Below are 23688 nucleotides of genomic sequence, written 5' to 3' on the forward strand. Positions count from 1 at the left end.
GGTGATGCATTCCTTAATTTATTATAATTTCTAACATTTTGTAACAGCAAATTTTAATAACACAAAAAAATCGTATTTTCATGCCAGTACCGAAGTACTGGCTACTGGGCTGGTGATACCCTCGGGGACTAACAGTCCACCAGCAGAGGCATCGACCCAGTGGTAGTAATGACATTAACGGTAAAATTGAGAATGGAAATGCGGAATGTACCAAAGAGACAACAACCCGACCATAGAGCAGACAATAGCAGAAGGTCACCAACAGGTCTTAAATGCAACGAGAAACTCTCGCACCCGGAGGCGTCCTTCAGCTGGCCCCTTAACAAATATTTACTAGTTCAGTGATAATGAACACCATACTAAACTCCAAATTGTACACAAGAAACTAAAAGTTAAAATATTACAAGATTAACAAAGGCCAGAGGCTCCTGACTTGGGATAAAATATGAGAGATTGTAAAGGTGGTTGATCATAAAGTTTCGAAGTATTCACAGAATATATAGTAGTTACAGCATAATGTAATGTATATTTTACACAATAAAGTTTAGCAATGACATATCATACAATTGGTTGACCAAACAAATTACTAATTTCACATAACAAAGAAATGCCGTGTCAGGAAATAAAGGCATCTGCACATAACATAAAGAAGAAATGACAGGACGTAAAGGCATATCGACAAAACACATTAAAAATTTACACTGTAAGACAGTTCCGGCGTTCCATACGGCGGGGTTAAACATGTTTGTGAGATCATTTTTCCTTCTCCAGATGCGCATTTCGACAATACATGTCTCTTCAGTGATGCTCGTTGCCAAAATATTTGAAATCCAAAGCTTATATAAAAGATGAAAAGCTATAATCCAAAATGTCCAAAAAGTATAGCCAAATCCGTGAAGGGAAGCAGAGCTTTGCATGAGGGAGATGCATTCCTTAATCTATAATAATTTCTAACATTTTGTAACAGCAAATTTTAATAACACAAAAAAATTCGTATTTTCATGCCAGTACCGAAGTACTATCTAATGGGCTGGTGATACCCTTGGGGGACTAACAGTCCACCAGCAGAGGCATCGACCCAGTGGTAGTGATTAAACGTTATTTTAAAACGTTTTCTGTTTACTCATTTAGTGTTTCGTTTCTCTATTTTTAATCAAAACCAGCTTTGATATGTGTTTGGTAGGACTATAAATTTTCACTTCAGTTCTCGTACTATACCTTAAAACAAAATTATTTTCATTTACCTGTGTGTATATTATTTTATTTGGTGGCAAATGTATGGTTGTCTTTCTGTTATTGTCTAAGATATCATCACTTATTTCATGGATTTTGTTTTACATTGTTTCAAAGATCACTTGTTTTGGTTGATTTGTCTTTTTATTTCAATTAATATTTTATAAAGTGTGCCTTTTTTTTTACGATTTTACACAATTGTTTCTGGTAAGAGTAAAGGTTGGTGCCAATTAAAACGTTTAAACCCTCTGCGTTTGTTTGCACCTGTCCAGATCCTGGTGTCCGTTGGTTGTCGTTTGTTGATGTGGTTCATGGGTGTTTTTCGTTTCGTTTTTTTTAATATAGATTAGACGGTTGGTTTTCCCGTTTGAATGTTTTACATTAGTTATTCTTGGGGCCCTTTGTAATTTTATGTTCGGCGTGAAACAGGGCTCCGTATTGAAGACTGTTCTTTGACATATAATGATTTACTTTAACAAATTGTAGGTTTGAGAGTTGTCTCAATGGTACTCATACCACATCATGAATATCTGTTTGTCAATTCTAAAATAATTCCTAAATTTGATAGATGGGTCATCGCCTTCGAGGTCTTGAAAAAGAGTGTTGAAATTACCTCTTTACCTTGGTCCCTTTTTCTTCGTTATGGTACGATTTCGAACTCACTTTCTCAAAAATGGCAATACACTGAATACACTGTAAAGTGCAATGTAGAAATCTATGAAAAGTTGTCTACAACCAGTTTTCCCTTTGTTAAACTCCCGTTTAATTCTTTGACAAAAACGTTGATGAAAAACTTTGATAGTGACAATATAGTTTTCTTGTTTAACGTTTTCAATGACCAAGTATTTAAAGGGACACTAGCTTTCAAATTCATGTTAACCGAACTATTAAAAGTATAAAATAAACAATTAACCGGACACGGGCATGACAATGCATAGCTTCGTTTCGTATGTATTTTAGTCTAGACGCCATCTAATTAATTTTCGAGTTGACCTCTAAAGTCATCTGATGACCATACATAAAGGCATCAACATGGCCATTGTTATACTATAGTTCGTTTCTGTATGTGTTACATTCAAATGGTGTGTTTCTGTTGTGTCGTAGTTCTCCTCTTATATTTGATGAGTTTCCCTCAGTTTTTGTTTGTAACCCGGATTTTTTTTTTTTCTCAATCGATTTATGAGTTTCGAACAGCGGTATACTACTGTTATTATTATTATTGTTCCGCCAGTGTCCATGTGCATTCTGTTAGCTGTCAATAAACTGGACTTTACCGGTCACTGATCGGTAAATAAAAAGTTTCAAATCAAACCAAGAACACATCATTTGCAATAGTAAATAATTAAATTTTTCAGGGATTCAAAAAGAATTTGCCGAAGAGATTCCCCGAACAGTTATATGAAACAGTTTATAATAAAAATAAGGGTTTCTTCAGTGCATTTTTAGAGGCTACAAAACTGTGCATTTTTAACGCAATCAAAATGTTTTATATTTTCCTGAAGAAGAGAAAATGGAAATATCATTACAACACTATACTTGAAGGAATGTCAATTTTTTTCTAGGTTCCTTTTTGCTTAGCTTTTGTCACTTTCAGAAAGCTTAATGATATTATTTGGATATATAATTTCAATGCAAAGACCGTTTTACAATGATTTTCTTTCGATTGTTTTAAATGAGTATCAATACATTATACTTATAGTTTATTGTAGATTAATGCAAAGCAGAGCAAAGTTATTTCCAATCTAAAAGACAAATTCAAATATTTGGTCCTGCTTTGTTTCAATTTTTTTTTCAAACGTATGTACAACTATCTTGTCTTAATGAAGAATGAACAACCCTGATTTAAATAAAGAAAATCATAATGCTAGTTGTTTAAATCATTGTCATTTGGTCCTTAGTAGATAGTTGTTTCATTTGAAACAATCTTACGTTCTTACAACCTAAAAATACTTCGTTGAATAACTTTACTCTCAAGTAAAAGTTTGAAATAAGAATTTGGATAAAATGGAATTGAATTTAAATATTTTTTTTGTTGTCAAACTTCCTCTATAGAAAGATTAATATATAATAGATAATTTAGAATTTGACACGAACATTGTTGATGTCTCATTATTGTAAATCCCGCATCTCCTTTTGTCCGTATTCAAAATTATTTCTGTATGAAGTGAAGATTAAATAAAGAAAAAGTCATACAACTACAGAAGCACATGACATAATGATGTTTTTTGAATGTAAAAAAATACAATAATTCACAGACATAATAAAATGAAAAATCGTCCAAAAATAGCTGTTCTTATTTTCAATTAATCAGACGTTAACCACAATCGCGGCGAAGACATGGTCATCTCGTAAACTTCCTTGTCCTCTCGTACTCCCCCTGAGGCCTATAATAGATTTATATGATATATAATGTCAATGGTATTTTGATCTATATAGTCTGTGATAAAAAGAAAAAAAACCAAGGAAGCTTTATTTACAAAAAGAACGAATTTAAATCGGAAGTTTACTGGGTACTCATCCACTATATAATTCATACTCAGCAATACAAGTTAAATGGTGGAAAAAGTCCAAATGTTTCTAATGACAACATTTGACTTTGAATAATTACAACCATAATGACAGCATTCTTCTATCTAATTCTAAATTGTACAAATTTGATTGAATACTCATAAATGGCTGATAATATATATTGCCAAGTGTATCAATTAAGATTTACAGGGAACCATGTGTTGCAGCGTATTTTACGAAGATTGTTAATTATATTTTTATAGAAAGGTTACGTACGACAAAAAAATACTTAAGGAAGGCACGCGTGATACAACGATACCGTAAATATCGCGAGATGTAAGGATTCTCATAGCTTTGATCCGTAGTTTCTCTGAAACATTTTTTTTTATTCAAGTAAAAAATGACAAAGTTTGGCCAATATTAACATGGAGGTTCCTGCATGGAAGGTAGTACTTCCTTTTAATCATTTGGAAAGCATAACATTTTCTTTGTTTTTCATCATGTCTATGATAACATTTTCAAAAGTTAAAAAGGCAGTATGAGGTATAGTCTAAAATTACTTTCTCGACCAACCATGTAAAGCTTTGGTATTAAAAAAAGTGAAACAATAAAATAAGGTTACCCAACTTTGTTTTAAAAAAGAGCGCAAACACCAAATTGCGTTTGGAAATCATAGTACATGTATCAATAAAAACATACAATACCCTAGAAAATAATAAAAACGACGAAGGATAATAACAAATTATCACATATAGTAATTTAACAGACTAAACAACAGGAACCCCTACTCAAACAGGACTGAACGCCGGTGCTCCTGAAGGGTAAGCAATGTCTGTTCCCAATGTTGGAATTGTTGAATTGCTCTACCAAGTAAAAGTCCGGTTACAGTCCAATTTCGATAATGTCACGTTAAAACAAAGAGGACGGGATTGTGGCTGCTATGAGTGGAACAAATCTGTAGTCACACGGTAGGTATAGTGTCCGGCTAGGATCGTGGTTTTTCGAGTGATTTGATCGGGCTTTTTCGATTGTGACCACTTTTTTTCGAGTGAATATGAACAAAAATTTAAACAAACAGACTTCATCTCTAACACGACGTGATATAGACGCTTTTGTTAAATATACAAAGTTCTATTATGTATGATAGTATTTGATATAGAAAGATATTACTAACCCGACATCATTTTTCGTAAAAAAAAAGTTAAAATAAGCTTTAAAATGCATTAATTCCAAAATAAAGCCATTTTTATACACATAACACTGATAATGTTGAAGGAAACGCATTTATTTATGTTCGGGTTTTTTCGAGAGCAGTCCGGGCTTTTTCGAGTGTGTGCAATTTGTTCCGAGTGATTATACAAATTGCCTATAGTTTAAAATGTTATTTGTCAGTGTATTTACGATTAAAAAAATAAACAAAGTTACCAATTAAGTACTTTTTCAGGCATGAACGAATGCATTCGTCAGTTTCATGATGGTGTTCTAACAATTCATGTTATAAACATTCGTTCATTCGTATATATTTTGCTGTTTGTCATATTTTATAACTTTCATGTACAGTTCATATTCGTGATGTCAACAATATAATGTACGCATAAATATTTTGGATTGAGACGTACATACAGATGTTTGTATTCCTGATAAGCTATTAATTTTATTGTTTATTATGTATAAAATCTAATTCAAATGTTTTTGTCAATTGGATTAAAAGTCGGGCGGATTAATTGTGCCTGTGTTGTTTTGTTTTTTTTTTTTTTTTTTTTAATTTTTCATTCATGTTTTTTCTGTGTTAGGCGGGGGTCGGGCCTCCATTAGATGGGATATCGCTTGATATCAAATTTCATTATTTAATTCAAATAGTAATAATAAACCCGCCAAAGGATCGTTTATTATTAATATTTTGATATGAGCGTAACTGATGAGTCTTATGTAGACGAAACGCGCGTCTGGCGTACTAAATTATAATCCTGGTACCTTTGATAACTCTTTGCACCACTGGGTCGATGCCACTGCTGGTGGACGTTTCGTCCCCGAGGGTATCACCAGCCCAGAAGTCAACACTTCGGTGTTGACATGAATATCAATGATGTGGTCATTTGTATGAATTTCCTGTTTATAAAACTTTGAATTTTTCGAAAAACTAAGGATTTTCTTTCCCCAGGCATAGATTACCTTAGCCGTATTTGGAATTTTGAATCCTCAATGCTCTTCAACTTTGTACTTGTTTGGCTTTATAAATATTTTGATATGAGCGTCACTGATGATTCTTATGTAGACGAAACGCGCGTCTGGCGTACTAAATTATAATCATGGTACCTTTGATAACTATTATTATATTGAAATTAAATAACTCGAGTTGATAAAAAGCTATATCTATTCTCACTCGTTACGACACCTATAAATATTTTCTCAATGTCAAAAACTTAACTTTTACAAAAATCTTCTCGTCTAAAACTACTTGATCAAATTCATTATGGATAGAGATAACTGTAAACAGCAAGAATGTTCAGTAAAATAAGATTTACAAACAATTCACCATCACCAAAACAGATAATTTTGCCATGAATATATTCTTGTCTTTAATGTTGAAGAGTGCCCTTTGATTGACATGCACTGTAGCAAATAGAATAAGGTGAGTGACACAGGCTCTTAAGATACTCTATAATGTTTAATAAAATTCCATAACTCGGAAACGTAAAATCAATCATTTCTTAAAAAATCGAAAGGGAAGATACCTGAATAGACAATTCACCAAATTTTCGTGTAAATTGGTTACAGCGTTTTTGAGTTTTTGTCCAACATGCTGACGATGGACGAATGGACAACGGGGTACATTAATACGTCCCGTATAAAAAAAAAACTCCATGGATCACCACGAAATTTCTATGACAACAAAAGTACCAAAATGGAAAGGGATTAATATAAGTTGCAATAGGTTGTTTCCCAATCAACTATTAATAAACAAGTTTAAACTAACAAAAAGTACCATGAAATGAAGTTTAAAAGATTATGATTCTCCTGTACTTTTGATCTAAATACCTTTTTTAAAGGATCTAATAATTTCTAATTTAATACTGGAAAGTTGCGGTAGAACGATTTCCGAACAGAAAACTTGCATTAAATTCAAAAAGGTAAGTTTTGTATTATGTCTTTATGATTTATTGAGAATAAATAATATTTTCATTCATTAAATTACAGGTATATACTAGAAAAGTCATTTTTTAAAGTCAAGAATACCTTTTTTCTTATTCAAATTTTCTGTAAAAAAAAAATGGACCATTTGTCTAAAAACCCGGACGATTTTACAGTTGCTCTCGAAAAAACCGGACAATAATAAACACTGAATTTTTGGTTTAAATACAAGGAAATTGTGCTTCTTTGTTGATCAAAATATGAAAAGTATTCGATATAAGATGGGTAGTAATGTAAAAAAACTATTATAATTACGAAAAGGCAGTTAATTGAACTTATCGCATGTGTTATCACTCGAAAAAGCCAGAACTACATTCGAAAAAAAATGGACCAAATCACTCGAAAAGCCTCGATCCTAGTCGGACACTATACCTACCGTGAGTCATGTGTGATACACTTTGTTGAAATGCGCATCTGGTGCAAGAAAATTGGTACCGTTAATTTTATTACGTCTAGTCATCTGTGAATTGGATAGTCCGTAACGCTCTTTAAACACTTGATTCATTAGTTTTCTTGTAAGCAGCAATCATCTATCAGGGAATCAACGAATGGAGATTCAAGTTTTGGAATATCGTATTAAATTCGAGATTAATTCATATTACAATTGCAGGCGCCGCTGGAATGTTGCTTCATCCATATTAGTCCATATGCCATGTTGTGTCTCTTTGTTACATATTTGTTTGTTTAATAGTCATTAAGATTATAACACAATGTTGACTGCTGTATCCATATTTTTGACATTTTTACCTATTATGCCTGTTTGTTTTGTTTACATATCGTTGTCAATATAATGGAATTTGGTGCGACTGTAATACAATTCGGAGGTTTTGCTAGCTTTAAAACCAGGTTTAATCCACCATTTTTGACATACGAAAATGCCTGTTCCAAGTCAGAAAGTGACAATTTTCATTTATTCGTTTGATGTGTTTGAGCTTTTGATTTTTCCATTTAATTAGAGATTTTCCTTTCTAATTTTTCCCTCGGAGTTCATTTTTTTTGTAATTTTACTTTTTTTTCATAGTACTGAACAATTCACAATTTGGGATCTATAATCATCTCTTTTGTTGTAAAGTTTTGTTCTTAATCGACTCCATCTTAAATTCTAGATGCAATTCAAGATATGAAGCAGACTTATCTGAATCTATTGTATCTAATTTTCAAATTCATCGGTATATAGTCATATAGTCACCAAATTTTAATGTGATTTAATACAATGAAAGGACATTATCTTTACAGCTTTTTGAACCTTTAAAAAATGCTCCTGTATGGATCTGCCTTTTAACTATAAGAGAACAATACCACAAGCAGAGGTGCATGGCTGGTTTCCATAAAAATGTCGATTGTCTGTAGATAAACAATCCTCTAAATATAACAATTTTTTTAGTATATTGTCGATAAAAAAATAGCATTTTGCAGATGTCAAGTAATTCATGTTCCTGCAGGAAACAGAAATGTTTAGATGATAAGATCTTTCCCGAAACAAGACATGTAGAGCTACGTTGTCAATTCTGTTTTATGAAAGAAATAGAAGTAGTTATCTTAATCCGTTTTAAGTTTGGATTGAGGAATGCTCATTTAAGGATTTATGAAGTCGATAGTTCCTTATAATTTTTAATTATTGCATGATTAGAGGACCTTTGCTTATATGTCGTCGATCAGATTTTTTGACTTTTTAGTATACACATCTGATTTACGCCCTAGTAAGTATTTTCCGGAACTCTGAAGCTAGGTTTTGATATTAGTTATCAAAGGTACCAGGTTTATGATTTAATATCATTGATATGTATAATAATAATAATAAAAAAAGGTTTTATTGACCACTTTTTAGACCCAGCAATATTAAGTTTTTAAAGGACACTTCAAATCTAATTTGGTTATCAAGAAGAGAGAAAATAAAGTTCGTCATATTTGTTACAATTTTAAACATAAGAAGGACCTTTTCTTTCGACAGCGTCGTGTGATATATGTTTGGCTTCCAAGACAATTGTCAACATTCAATTTCTTTATCAAGCAGTTAATGTAATGTGATACACAAAGAAAAACGATATTTTTAAGGCTTTGTATCCTTTAACAACTCAGGTTGGATAAGTGCTAATCACGTATTGTTTGCCTTTTTGTTTTTTATTTGAGAGATTTGAATATCGCCTTAATTTGTCCTTATATGGAATTTTTATGACAGCATTCTACAAACACTTACAGAAATTATCCTTTTCGTCTGGGTTTTTTTTTTTTCAGATATTTAAAAAAATGTAATAGTTTTCCCTATTGATTTGTATACCTTCATTACTATATTTTCTTGTAAGAAAAGCTTTCATAACACCAACATCATAATGATATTTGATTTTTAAGATTTTCCCCAATAAAATATACTGTACGTTGTATCTTAAAATGTGCTGTAGATCGAATGTTTAGACAAACATATCCTTTAGGAATCTGCTTTCGAATCATCAAATTTACAGCTGAGACACAAATTAGAATCTTTATTTAATTACAATCTTATCTCCGGTTCCATCAACTGTGTTGTCTAAATGTTAATACAATACTGTTCTTTTTGTTTTCTATTCTGAAAAGAAAGAAATTGACTTCTTTAACAGATATTCTACTTGTATTGTTCAATGCTGACTTGTTAAAAGAAACTGTCTTTTTTTCATCTGAAACATAATCTCCAATGACTTATTCATAATTGTTTCCAGCATTGTAATGGATACACGTCAATTTAGATATCAAATAATTCTAGCTGTATAACAAACTATCATAAGATTCATTAAAGTATATACATATTGAAGACGTATTTGTTCGATAACATACGTAAGAATTGCAATATATTTTTTATATTTCTACTTATCAGGGGAATAGTATATGTGAAATTATGTCCAGGTCTAGTTCGATTTGTAATTTCAAGGTTTAGATAAATCAATAGTATTTCTTTATATTTTTTATTGATGTATCGTCACTAATATATTAAGACTATTTGTATGGGGTTCTCAATCTTTAGATTAATATTAAATACAGAGAAAATTTTGTTTTTGTACGATTTTATATGCTTACATCATAAAGTGCATATTTTGTTACTATTTGGATAACATGTTATTGACAATCAAATTGCATCGGAAATGAAATTATTAGACCGGTGGTACATTACTCATACGTGAACTCAAGCAGATATATTGTATCAAAATTAACCCTAGGAAAAGTGCATTTTACTGTCATTTTATAATATGATGACACATTCGAAATAAACGAAGTCGTTTGTTTGTTTGACAAGACAATGTGCCGTTTATTCAATATCGTAATGCGGAAATAATGCTTTTAAATAAAGACATATTATGTAATGAATTCTAAGATTAATAGAAAAGAAAAAGATTTGATCAATCTGATAGATAAATAATACAATACAGTAATCATAGTTCGTTATATATCTGATCCTGTAATGCCATCAGTCCTGACAGGGTCACAATAGTGTGATGGATAATTGATACGTTCTCATTTTGATTAACATTGTAAATCTCCCAAATAACATGCTAAGATAAAAAAAATAACTCTGAACAGAAATTCTGCAGGATACATTTAAGGCGATAGAAAATGAATTCTTATCTAATTTTAGCTATTGCTTTCAATAAAAAGAACCTAAGAATATTGGTAGCACTCGATAGACAATATGTCACAGTCGGTAACAGGATGGAAATATCAGTAAATAGTACAATCGTTAGATAATTCAAAACAGACATCAATTACCGAACCAAAAAAGTGGAAGATAATCAGACATTCAAACCCAGGGGACAACAAAGGGAAATAAACAAACATTTGACAAAAGAGACTGATAAATTAGAACAAATAATCAAGACATTATATGAATTAACAAACAACCTTGGAAGCTTGAGTAATGCCATTTCCATAAAAAAAAAGTAGAATTATATTAAATCGCCAGAAAAGTACTACAATACTAAGGACAGATACTGAGGAGGTAAAATCAACAATAGTTCTTGAAAAATGGGATTGCTTGTTATATATTAAAAAACAAATCTATATATTGAATAGCAAATTTATGCAAAGAAGTAGTGATATTTATGTATTTCGAATTTAATATTTTGGCATGGAAAGAACTGAGAAAAAGGCCTGCCTAAGACAGAATGAGTAAATAATTATGTACGATTAGAATTAACCATATGCATTTGATTTGCACAAATGATAAAACTTCTTAACCCTTTGTGAGGAGTCAACTGATAAATTGTACGATTTTTTTCTCAATAAAATTTATTCTTGTGTTATAAATAATAGTTGACGTAGTTTTCTAAACCAAATTATAATATAAAAGGCAAGACACCTGGCAGGTTAACCCCAAGATTTTCATTTCTATTTGTTTACTTAGACTTTTAAGACAAATGGTCTGGATAGGCAAAATAATTTGTTTTGACGTACTACTAGTTTATACCGGGCAGAATCAATTTTCGCAAATTGCAGTTTTGAAAAGGTATTAATTGTGCCACATTCTTTTATTTTGATGGTATTAATTGCGCCAATAAATGAAATGAAATTGCGCCACATTTACCTGCAAATATTTTTTACCTATATCATACCTGTATGTGTTTTACCTATATCATACATGTACTATAATTAACCTTCATACTTAAGATTTAACTGAACACTGATCAGATTTAAGAAAACTAACCAAAAAATAAATTGTTTAGTAATAGAATATTTTTTCACGAGTCAATATGTCTGATATACCATTCAAGAAAATAGGGTCTGATAGAGGGAAAACTGTCATCATTGTTGAAGAACCATCAAGCATTTGTAAAGAAAACTGGAGAAATAAGGTGAAGATGTATAGTTAAGTCGTGTTGTGATAAATTTTTCACAGATGAATCGTGTACAATTATTTTGAATGGAGAATAAGATTATATTCATGAAACAAATGTCCAGAAATTAGAACGTCAAATTTTGAGAACTGCGTGCAAAAGAAAAGCAATCGATATGTTGTCACAACGACCGTCAAAAATAATAAATTCAGAGCTCTTTAAAATTGAAGAAGAAAATTTAGAAAAGAAAGATTTAAAATATGTGCGTCAGTCAATGTATAGAGAGAGAAGAAAACTGCATCCAGCTCAACCTGAAAATCAAGCAGAATTTCACAAAATATTGAATGATATTGGTGTTGATACAAACAAAAATGATGACTTTGTATTGTGTAACGATCCAGAAAGCGTAATAATTTTATTAGGATGCGAGGCTAATTTAAAATTTCAAAATTCAGAAGAATTTTTTGATGATGGTACCTATAAATGTTGTCCATTTTAAACAACTTTATACTGTACATGGCTTTAAGAATGGATATTATATTCCCTTAGTTTTCTGTCTGTTGCCGTCAAAATTAGAGGCTTGTTATAAGAAAATGTTTTCCTTATTTGGTGAAAGTTGCAAGAAAATTAATCTGACCTTGATTATATTACCGCCATTCATCTAGATTTTGAAGATAGAATGCACAAAACAGTAATATATCTCTTTCCAGACGTAGTTATTAAGTCATGTAGATTTCATCTTGGTCAGGCTTGGTGGTGGAAAATACAGAATTTAGGTCTTGCGAAAGAATACACGAAAAATGGAAGAGACATTTCTTCGGATAAGGGTTCCTTAAACCAGAAGATGTGGGCAATAGCTTTGCAGGAGATTTGATTCCTGATATGCCAAGTGATACAAAAGTAGAAAAATTCCCTGATTACGTGTAATCAACATACATAGAGGATAATGCGTTGTTTCCTCCTCCAGAATGAGCAGAAATTCTTTCAAATTCCAGAAGAAACAAATAACGGATCTTAATCATTTCAAGCTTATTATAACGAACAGTTTTACGCTTCACATCCGTCAATGTTTGTATTTTTAGATATTCTGACAAAGGTTCAGGCCAAGACATACATCAAAATCAGAAGTGCTGTCTCAGAAGCTGGGAGAAGTCAACACGACTCGGAAAAAGAAAACTTGGCTCAAGAAACGTATCAACAACTAACGAGTGGAGAAGTAAGCAGAAAGGTATATGTGTCTATTCTCAACTAAAAATACCGGCCTTTAAGTCAATAATGAAGAGGAACATTTTATGGTTTTAACTTTATATATACGAGTGAACGTTTTAGTTCAGCATAATATTTGTTATCAAAATGACTTTAACTCCGGCAGTCGGTAAACTGCCGGTCCCAAACTCGGATGAAGGAGGAGGGGAGCTAATCATTTAGTTGTTATATAAATAAAAATAAATAAAATTGGCGCAATTAGATGATTATTTTATTGGCGCAAATGATACCTATAGTTTTGAAAATTAGAAGGCGCAAAATAAGTATTGGCGGAAATAAGTTACTTTTTGGCGCAAAAAGATATCGCCCTTTAAACCCGCATACAAATTTTGTGTTGTTTTATGGTGTCATACGTCTTACTGTCCACCATTCTTGCCATTCCGGTGATCCAATGTATATTTGTTTATGTTAATTTCTTATTGTCTCTTTGTATCAGCAATCAAATACAGGAGTATATATTCTAAAGCAATCGTGAATCACTTTGAGTAATACAATATCCAAATATCTGTTAGAGTATTCACAAGTATTCCTACTTTGTTTCATAAAAAAGAACTGTTAACTTAGTTACAAGCATAATGTCTTACTAGAGATAAATTATACTTTGTAAAAAATCTGTCTTATAAAAATGGAAATTTTGAAAGTGACAGTACCAAGTTGCTTGATTTCTTAATTGACAACATCTTTGTTAAATGTTTTTCAACAAAAAAATCGGTATACGCATGGAAATCAAAGATTCTTCATGCCGACTCGTTCCTTTATCGATATGAGGCTGACTTTATACAGGTACTTCTTATAAAGAATGAAAAAGCTAGCTTGATCATTTCACTTAACTTTCTGCTTTAAATATAATGTCCTCTCACGTAATAATTCAAAGTTTGGTGAATATGTTGAACTCATCTATCCCATTGAACTTGAAATAAAAGGGACAACCGATACAGTTAAGTCTGCCTCATATTTTAACTCACATCTAGATTTACGATAGAATCGAGTGAGAAAAAAACGTTAGGATAAATGTGATAATTTTAGCTTCAAAATTGTGAACTTTTCATGTCTATGTATCAACATTCAAGCAGCTCTTGCACATGGTGTATATATCTCCCAGTTGATACGATATTTTAGCGCTTGTGCTTCGTATCATGAGTTTCTCGATGAGAGTTGCTGCTCATAAGGAAGCCATTACATGTACATCAAGAGTTTGAAAAGATTGAGTGGGGAAGTTGAAATCATCGATTACGCCTTCAAACGCTGTTTACCGTAATGGATATCTTCCAATTGTGTAAATACAGCCTCGTGCTCTTATCCTAGAATGGCAACTATCAAAATAAAATTTTCAAAGGACTTATACTCGTATGAGCAACACGAAGGGTGTCACATGTGGAAAAGGATCTGATCACCCTTCCAGAGCACCTGAGATCACTCACGATTTTTATTGGGCTTCGTGTTGTGCAGTATTTTGTTTTATTTATTGAGTTTTGTAAACTATTGTATATCTTTTTGTTAGTTTTTTCTTTTGTGTCTCCAATTGATTTTTACAAAATTGATGTCTTTTTTCACTATGTTTTACTATGAACATATAGCTTAGTACATAAACACCATATACAAGTTTTCAATATGAACTAGAAACTAGTGTTGACAGAGTAAAAACGTATATAGACTGAAGTTGTCTTCATTAATACAAATAATAAGCTGCAATTACCAGTGTCTATTACATGGGATATTGCATTACAGAACCGGATCAGTCATAATATCTCACGCGATTTAGCGGATAATTTCCACAATATAAGGATGCGTGAAGAATATGTTGAAGCACAGACTTGTTAATTAAAATCCAAATGTTGATTTGAAACTGCCCAAAACTGAAACACGAATTACACTTGTCATAAGATAAATAGATAAGAACATACTTGAGAAGAAAGAAAATAATGTCTTATAGAGTAAAACATGATAGAACATACAACTATGAATCATCGTTTAACGGTAAGGACAAAACCCAATGCAGACAATCTAAAGACCAAAAACAAAGAAAACCCCAAGAAAATTCCACACATATTATTGCCAAAAATAACGACTAAGTAATCAGAACTTTGCTAATCACCGACAGTGAACTTGAATCTGGTTTAATCGTGATTTTCTATTGTTATGTCAATGAGGTCGTATATTCATATTCATAAATGCTTCCAAACATATATGAATATATATGAACGCAATGAAATAACGTGATTTCCCAGATATATAAATAATAACCGCTAATTACACATGGTAATATGGTGGCCGGTTAAGACCATTTCGCGTTTTCGCGTTTTCGCCTTTCATATTCTATAGGGCGAAAACGCGAAATCGCGAAGTCGAAAATCTAAGAGGTAGGTCTTGTAATATAGGTCGTTCGGGATGAAGGTCGGGAAAATTTGGACTGCCACGGGAAAATGGGAGTAATTTTGATAGGGTCCGAAATTTAGCCTTGAAACAGGACACCTACGGCCCCTCTAAGAGTCGTTGCAATTGTTCTTAGTGTGTAAAAAGCATACCCGATCTTTACACGATGCATTGGATTTAAGGTCCCCATCCTGACAGGACGTGGCTGCGAACTTGATACATCCTGCACAGCCCAACAGAAGGTTTTACTGCCGATCAGAAGAAGACAATATTTCTATTCCCCAGTCAGACTTGGGGCTATATGTTTTTTGACATTAGAACAACGCAATAACAACAACAACTACGAGAACTGGTCAAATATACTCACATACGTAACAAAAATGTCGTCAATAAAAAAAAATCAAGCATATTGATGATGCCAGTATCCAAGAATTAAAGGAAGTATCATATCTTTCTTAATTTTGTTCCCTCCTTCATTTCCTCGTTCAAGTTAGTGGTCATCCTGTTGTTAAGTGAATATTGTGATTTTCAGTCATTTTGTGTGTTTTACCTCTGCGATAAATAGTCGTGCTAGACATACTGTTATATTATAATTATCTAGAGTCAGGAGTCTGTAATTCATTGATTGTCGCTAGTTACTGTTTGTCATATTTGTTTTCGCTTATTTCATTTCACTTTTAACGTTTTCACATTTATTTTTTGCCAGACCTTCTCTAATTAGTTACTGGTGTTCATTATTACCGAAGGCCGTATATTTACCAATATGTTGTTTGTTCTTGATTATCTTTGTGTGTGTGTTTATTATTTCAGATGAGTCGGTTGTTGGAAGTTGATGTATTATGTTAACCTGCTCAATACTCTTGTTGATTCCTATTCGTTAATCTTTTATGAATAAAGTATTCATTTGGATTTTTATCGCAACATAAACGACTAAAACGATTTCAGAGATGGCATTTATTTCATTTTGATGTTTGGTCTATATCGAATTAATTTTCCAACTCAAAACTTCATTGGTTAATTGTTGTAACAAATGTCAATTTCAATTCTATCTAAATTTTACTATTTAGTATTAATTTGGGCCCATATAAATTTTACATTATAAAACTTAGTTATAATTGTTATGTCGGTCTTCTGAGTAAATAAGATAAAACAATCTTAGACTTATATTTGTTTTGTTAAATGTTTATCAGTTCTCCAGACAGCTTAAAACTTTTTATAAATGTCAAACGTGAGAACTGTGTTATGCAAGATATTTTTTTATGAGGTTTCTCGAAAAAGTACCTGGATTTAATTTATTTTACTTCATTTTTTTGCACTTTTGTTAGAAAACACCCGAGATCACATATAAAGTGGGGAACAGACATATTTAGATAACTACTGATAATAAAGTTTAAAAAATGTCGTGAGTGTCTGATACGTTATTTCCATGTTTAGAAAAATTGATGTAAACAAGATGATTATATATTATAACTGTTCGCCTTTGCAATCCATAACTATTCACATGTTTACATGATACTACCATTATTCTCCTTCGGTTTTTTCCTTTATGATGTCTTATTCATGTATATAAAAGTGATTTATATACATTGGCGCATTATCAGACTTACATTTAAACAGAAACATTTGAAATGATCGCAAAAACATATCAAAATCATTGTTAGTATTTCGAACGTTTTTGTTCTTTTTTATTTAGAACGTGTAAAAGAAAAAGCATAATTTCGCCAAAAAGCTTTATTTGTTAAGTTCTGTAAAAAAAAGGACAAATATCTATGCAACACCTAACATATTTGCATGTAATGTCATTTAAATATTCCCAACACTCAAAGGTTCAAAAGCTCCTCATGAAGTCGTGATTTTATACATCTTTGGCTTTGGATTTTGGCGTTCATATTAAGGTTTATCCCGAAAAAATGATATTAGACGCACCAAAGGAAGAGGTATGACAAGAGCCGTTATTTGGCCCATGATTATTATACATGTAGTATTATATAGATTAATGTTAATTTCCTGATATTTTCTTTCTTTGAATTAATCAACTGTTTATATCTGTTTATATATCAATGGGGGTATAAAGGTTAGCATGCGGAAAATGAAGATTCATAAGTAGGGAACAATCAAAAACTATATACCAAATTAGAGATTGAGCAATACAAACCCCACAATAAATAGTGAATGAACTCAGGTGTCAAGTAAGTGGTAATGTTAGCTGCTTCCCTTGTTGCACCCATCTTGTTGATCAAGTTAAAAAAACAGTTTGTGACACGTCGCAATCGTTGATTTCACAGTTGTGGAAAAGAGGAAGAGGTTGTAGCCAGGACAAGGGGAACATAAAGGAGGGTCTAAAGATACCAGACGGACAGTCATAATCGGAAACATCTGTGCAACATGTTGCCATTTGATTGAGGACTTTCCTTTTGGAATTATCATCGGAGTTCAGTATTTTTGTAATATTACTTTTTGTTACACTTGGGTTGTATGGGTTCAAATTCTATAATACACATTCTACGTATAAAAAAACGTGATAGGCCGAGTTAAAATATCTCTCTAAACCATTGGTAACATGGTTAATTCACGGTACTATTGGCATACACATATCCATTGGTAGCATGACAATCTCCTTCTCTCAAGGTTATTAGAATTCAACAAATAAGAAAGATTTGATCAATTTCAATATTTACTCGTACATATAAATATTTTCAGTTCAGTATAACTATATATAGGGAATAATACATGGCAAAATCCGTATCATATGTCGTATCATCCCGATACACCAATATCAGCCCAAGGGCCTTTAGGCCCTAGGGATGATATTGGTCGAAGGTGATACGGCATGTGATACGGATTTTGCCATGTTTTATACGCTTTATTATACATTTCAACAGGAGAGTTATATTATATGAACTGTTCACTGGGTTACCTTCAGTTCTACTTTTGTCTTGTTTTAAAAGCCTTAAAAGAACTGCTTAATTACTTATCCAAAGCACCTGGGTTACCTTACAATTTGCGTGCTGTTGTTTTAAAAATATTTTGTTTATTATTGTATTTTTTTTGTGTGTTTTGTATTTTTCATAGTTATGTTAAGTGTGCCAAAAATATGAAAATTTGACGTTCGTGACGTCACATGTACATACTAAGCAATGACGTCATTCAATAAATTGCGTCACGCCCGAATGACCGTACCTATTTTGAGGAAAAATATTTCTAAAGGGGCTCCTGGGTATGAATCAATTTTTTTTTCTAATATAGGATTTCGCTATATTTTTTTATAAATGAACTTTATCATATACTTAAAAGAAAAATGAAATAAAAAAAAAATGGGGTCACCGTTCATTTAAGCTCACAATCTGCCTCCGGAAGAAGCATACATTTTTTTTAATGTTCGTTTTTTCTGTTGAACTAATAGGAGAAATAGAGGTAATATCGAAATAAAAAAATAACCTAATTACAGAAATCGCTTAAATTTTACAATTATTTAGTTTATGTACAGCTTATATGAAAACAATAATAAAATATATAGGTCACCGATGAATTAAAAAAGATATTTAAAATTTAATGCCAAAAAATGGCATTTTTGCACCAAAAGGAGATAATTTGGAGCTTTTTCAATGGTATAAACATTTTAAAAGTCATCAGGGGCCAAACTGAATCGATTTTTTGGGTTAATTATTTTACCATATCATAAAGTAATAACTAATAGTGTAATAAATAAAATTTGTAATGAAAAAATGAAGGTTCAATTTTTTGCTGAAATTTTTGTACCCACGAGCCACCTTAAGCTTACATGTAAAAAAAAATGAAAGGGGTGTAATAAAGGGTATGCGATAGAGGGTAGGGGTGTGATAAAAGGTGTGCGATAAAGGGTGCGCATCAAAGATGCACGATATGGATTAAACAGCAGGCTATTTATCAATTATTTAAAACTACTGTATTTACTACTAAACATATGATAAAACAATATATAAAACAAAAAACATAATAAGCGACTTAGAATAATGCGGGGATCCTCTAATTTGCAGTATTTACGGGCATAATCAATATGTACTTTACGGGCATAGATCTTGGTAATTTGTGTTTGAACTAGGTTAATAATGTCACAGGTCAGGTCAGGTAATAATGTATAAAAAGTAGTTGCGGGACGTTCCAATTATAACAATGCGTTATGATACAAAGTTGAGACGACTTTGGTTGGGTTGCGCTCAGTAAATGTATAATCTGGTATGGTAATGTATATGCACTGGTATCGGGTCCACAGTATAACCGCACAATCAGTAATACGCCCTTTTTATACTTAAGTTCCACCAAAATCAATGGGACTCAAAGAGAAACTATTGGTCCAAATATGTGGGAATCTGTACATCGCCAATGATCAAATCTCGGGTCAGAAGTTCAACTCAAAAGAATATTAAATGAATAATGGCAGATTACTTCGAAAAGAGAAAGTAAAAGAAGAAAAATGAAAACGAACTTAGCCTTCACATCTCAAAAGGAGCATAATAACAATGTAATTTACACATGCAATTGTTTTTATGATATAATTTACGCATGAAATTGTATACAATATAAACAAGGACATGACACTCAGCATGTACTACATATATATAATCTTGCAAACAAATATATATAACATCATTACCCCTAAACCGTAAGTTGTTCCATGACAGTCAATCAAATCAGGATGGCATTCGTAACCCTTGGTTTACTATCTATCTTGCACGTAGAAACCATTTATTTATGAAATATTGATTGGAAACGCAACCCTAGAATATAAAGAACTGGGAAATATATAATACTACGCATGCAGGCTCAGTTGGAATTGCTACATGAATGTCTGTAAAAGCATACATTGTTGTTGAAAAGACGAAAATGTATTTCGTTGAATTGTGTATATATATGAAGGAATATGAAATAGTCTTTGTGTGGTCTTGTTCATAAGACAGGTTTAATTACAATTACTAATTAACTTGATAATCGAAAGGATAATCATCACTCGTTTTCGACGCTGCTTTTGATTAATGGCAACCTCGATGGCAACATGTGTTTTAATCTGGGCTCACTTAAAATTGTTAAGTTGTGATTTAGCAGGTTATGTAAATATCATTATTAAGTGCAAACAAATCTTCATTGCAGATTTTCAGGCACTATTTCGTCTTTCTTCGTTGATTGATTATACCAAGATTTAATTCATTACAAATCATTGAGTTATAAAGCAAGTATAGACGAGACAGCATACTTTGTTGGTTTGTTTTGGTACATTGTCCGTTTCGTAATATGAAAATACTAAGTCACCAATTAACAACGTTTTAGTAGTCTTATAATGCAGAAGCATTGCACAGTTTTCAATGAATAAGTACGTTGATTCAAGTTGATTTGGAGTTTCATAGAAACAAAATCCGTCGATATAAGCAGTAATGGTCCGTCAATGCTTTGATAAAACAAAATGATAAAAAAAAAACAAAAAAACCGACAACATACAAAACACAGCATTAATATTAAAGACTGAGCAACATGAATGCCACCAATAGTATTGTTTGGGAGATCTTTACTTCATATGCAGGTGCTGTTAAAAATTTGCTGTATGGAAATGGAAAGTTCACAATTGGAAACTTGTTACCACTTTATTTTGTCGTGAAGTCATGTTATCAATGAACCCTTTAATATTGTCAATTTCTATGTGTAAGTCAAGTTATAAGGCAGATTCATCTGTATCTGTTGTATCATTTATTTCAAGTTTGATTTGATATCTGTGTTCAACTTAGTCACCTAACTTTTAATGTCTATTTTGAGAGGACTTCATCTTATATTTTAGTCGGCCAATTTTGGAAAGTCATATCCGTTGTGGTTAACTTTTGTTGCTATATCATAGCTGGTTACTGTGAGTCAATCATAGCATCACATTAGAGATAATTTAGAAAAGAAATAGATTTAACCAATAACAACGTTCTAATGGATTAAATTTTAGTTTCGCACTTATTAGTTTTCTTTGATCAACAAAATTTCAAAATTTCAAAAACTTTGTAATTGGTGAACTTATACAAATGCAATTCACTTGATTTTAATTCTGTGAAGATCTATTTTCATTCCATGAAAATAAACGTGTCTATAAAATTACTAAGTGCAGTTTAATCATCTTTATCATCTGCTCATTTATCTTATGTTGCCAATAAATACTCTTTTCTTAAAACACAGTACACTACTGTTGTCTTTACATTAATAAAATTGAGAATGGAAATGGGGAATGTGTCAAAGAGACAACAATCCGACCAAATAAAAAACAACAGCAGAGGGTCACCAACAGGTCTTCAATGTAGCGAGAAATTCCCGCACCCGGAGGCGTCCCTCAGCTGGCCCATAAACAAATATATACTAGTCCAGTGATAATGAACGCCATACTAATTTCCAAATTGTACACAAGAAACTAAAATTAAAATAATACAAGACTAACAAAGGCCAGAGGCTCCTGACTTGGGACAGGCGCATAAATGCGGCGGGGTTAAACATGTTTGTGAGATCTCAACCCTCCCCCTATACCTCTAACCAATGTAGTAAAGTAAACGCATAACAAAACGCACATTAAAATTCAGTTCAAGAGAAATCCGAGTCTGATGTCAGAAGATGTAACCAAAGAAAATAAACAAAATGACAATAATACATAAATACCAACAGACTACTAGCAGTTAACTGACATGCCAGCTCCAGACTTCAATTAAACTGACTGAAAGATTATGATTTCATCATATGAACATCAGGCACAATCCTTCCCGTTAGGGGTTTAGTATCATACCATCATAACATATATGAAAAGAACATAACCAGTGTCATGCCAACAACTGTTTTTAGAATAAATGTGTTTAGTTCCGATGCAAAGACCTTATAACTGCATTATAATCTGAGGTAAATTTTATGTGGTTCTTCGTGCTGTTTTAAAGAGGATTCTGTAAGACCTTACTGTGCATTTTTGACACAATTTGCACATGTTCATCAACAAACAGTACTGGTAATGACATATATAATTCTCGTCGACCTTGAATAACTCCTGCATCTAAAAATCTACGGGCGTGTTCACACTGCAGCTAAAATAAATTTGATTTTTTTTTAATTCAAACTTTGAACATTGATTATAAATAATTACCGCATTTATTCGTGAAACACTCGCAGCCATAATTGATTGACTTTAGTATATAGAATCAAATACATGTTTAACAATTGATTTGTTTTTATTTCAAAGTTGTAAACAATACTTTGTGTACAAAAAACAGATTTCACATGGTCATTGTGAGCACAGCCTAAGTTTCTGCTGTGCATGACGAATGATATGTGCTGTCAGTGCTTTAAAACTTTATTTTCGTACTTTCATATGTGTCGCATTTAATAAACCAGAATTCAAATAATGTAAACTACTATTTACATTTTTACTTATGTGATGTCTCAGTTTTTATGTTTTTAACCGTTCATCTCACGATTTTCATCCGTTATTCAGTGTCTTTAAAGAGGTATTACAAGATTTGGTTTAGTCAAACATTAAGATATAGAAATTTATCTTCCCAAAGTAAAGAGTTTATAGCATTTAAATAAAATCTTAGATTTTCATAATGTAGATGAATATTTGGCATAACTATTTACTGGCATAAGCAAATATATATCCTTTACCATATGAAGGCTAGAATAATGAACTTATTATTACAAATCAAGTAAACTGACATTTCTTGACATTGGCGAATGCAAGAACATTATGAAGATTCTATGCATCTAACAAAAACTATCGTGTCGAGTTTCTGAATCAATCAACCATATTCATTAATACTATAAATATTTTTTTTTTCAAATGTTTAATTTTTACATCTGAAAGTTTTTTTTTAAAATCATACTGAATCATACAATGCAGTTGACTTGATGCATACATTAGCATCAAAGGGTGAGTATGTGTTGTAACTTGTTATTTTATTGACGTCATGTGTCAAATTTTTCGTTCATTTTCTGGTCAAAAACTTATCAACCGTAAATCCAGAAACAGAAAGATACCCTCAAATATCTGTTGCCTCCCTTTTATAAATTTACAGAGTTTGCAGTATGGGTTGAATGGTGGACATTTTGAAATAAGGTAAAAACAGGCAGATCTATCAAAACGAGTGTTTGCGAGGGTTATATAACGTATAAACATCATCGCACTCCCTATTGTAAGAGGCATTAAATTTAACGTCACCATCCAACCGAAATGGCTACGTATTTAACAAACATAAGCGTTTCTCTTGCATTTATTTCACTGCCGAATGAGAGAAGTCCAGATAACCATATTTCTATACACCAGTCTACAGAATCA

Source organism: Mytilus edulis, chromosome 2, assembly GCF_963676685.1.
Source record: "Mytilus edulis chromosome 2, xbMytEdul2.2, whole genome shotgun sequence".
NCBI classification, from domain to species: domain Eukaryota; kingdom Metazoa; phylum Mollusca; class Bivalvia; order Mytilida; family Mytilidae; genus Mytilus; species Mytilus edulis.